Genomic DNA, 1,596 nt, shown 5'->3' with positions numbered 1-1,596 from the left:
TTTGTTAAATTATCTCATCTTATTTACTAATTTAAGCCTTATAAACTAAAATAAGACTTTTGTGGCCTTCTCCTTAGGGTGATTTGTGAGATTATCTATTCTCTTATTTTGCCATGTTTCTCTTATTCTACCATGTTTTTCTTATTCTTCTTCTATCGTCTATTGTTATGACAATCTTACATTTCTTATTCTTCTTCCATCTTCTATTTTTATGACAATCTTAGCAGATAGCTTCTTCATTCAATATTTCTCTTATCTTGTTCACTACTCATATTCTTTGATATTTTGAAAGATCGTCTTTTTTTTAACCAAAAAATAAAAAATTACTAATTAAAAAATTAATATGATATTAAAAAAAATAGAAGTCAATCCTGTTAATAAATTAGCATTTATAAATTTTATATGTGGACTATGCAACTTACATGTATTGATTATATATGTACATTGCAATTTTTAACAAGTCATTGAGATTTTATAAAAAATTTCACACATTGCTTATGTAACTTATATGCTATCAACTATTGCAAAATATATGTTGTAAAGTATGCATTAAGATTTTATAAAATATACCATGTGTCACCGGTTTAATTTATACATGGTGTAATCATCAAAATTTTATAAAAATGCAATGCATCACTTATGCAATTTATATGCATTGATTATGCAAAATAAATGCTGCAAATTTAAATAAGATACATATCAAGATTTTATAAAAATACAATGCATCACTTATGTAATTTATGCGCATCGACAATGCAAAATATACGGTGCAATTTTAAATTGAGATTTTATCAAAAACACAACACATCACCTATATAATTTATGCATATTGACTGTGTAAAATGTACGCTGCAATTGTTAACAAGATATGCATCGAGATTTTATAAAAAACGCAATATATTGTCTATGTAATTTATACACGTTGAATATGCAAAATGTATACTACAATTTTTAACAAGGTACATATCGAGATTTAATAAAAAAATGCCATGTATCACCTATATAATATATATACATCAACTATATAAAATATATGCTACAATTTTTAATAAGGTATGCATCGAGATTAAATAAAATATGTTACATATCGTCTATATAATATATATGTATCGACTATATATGTTGTAACTTTTAACAAGGTACACATCGAGATTTTATAAAAAATGTGACGCATCACTTATGTAATTTATACACGTTGACTATGCAAAATATATGATGTAATTTTTAACAAGGTATGTATTGAGACTTAATAAAAAATGTTATGCATCACTTATGTAACTTATATACATCGACTATGCAAAATATATGCTTAAGTTTAAAATTCATAAAAAATGCCACATTACTTATGTAACTTATATTTATTAACTAGGCAAAATGTATATTATAATTTTTAACAAGATACACATATGAGACTCAAAAGAAAACGAAAATATCACTATACTATACAACACATATATGCACAAATTAAAAATCTGCATATGTTTAACAAATTGAATGCACTCATCTTCTAGAAATTAAAAAAAATTAACAAAAGATCAAAATATAATGTATTAATCTTCTAGAAATTAATGCACTAAGATTGCACAAAATATATTA

This window comes from Typha angustifolia, chromosome 10 (genome assembly GCF_048772165.1).
Source record: "Typha angustifolia cultivar Huaian chromosome 10, ASM4877216v1, whole genome shotgun sequence".
NCBI lineage: Eukaryota > Viridiplantae > Streptophyta > Magnoliopsida > Poales > Typhaceae > Typha > Typha angustifolia.
The sequence above is the reverse complement of the archived record's forward strand: the minus strand, read 5'-3'. Positions refer to the sequence as shown.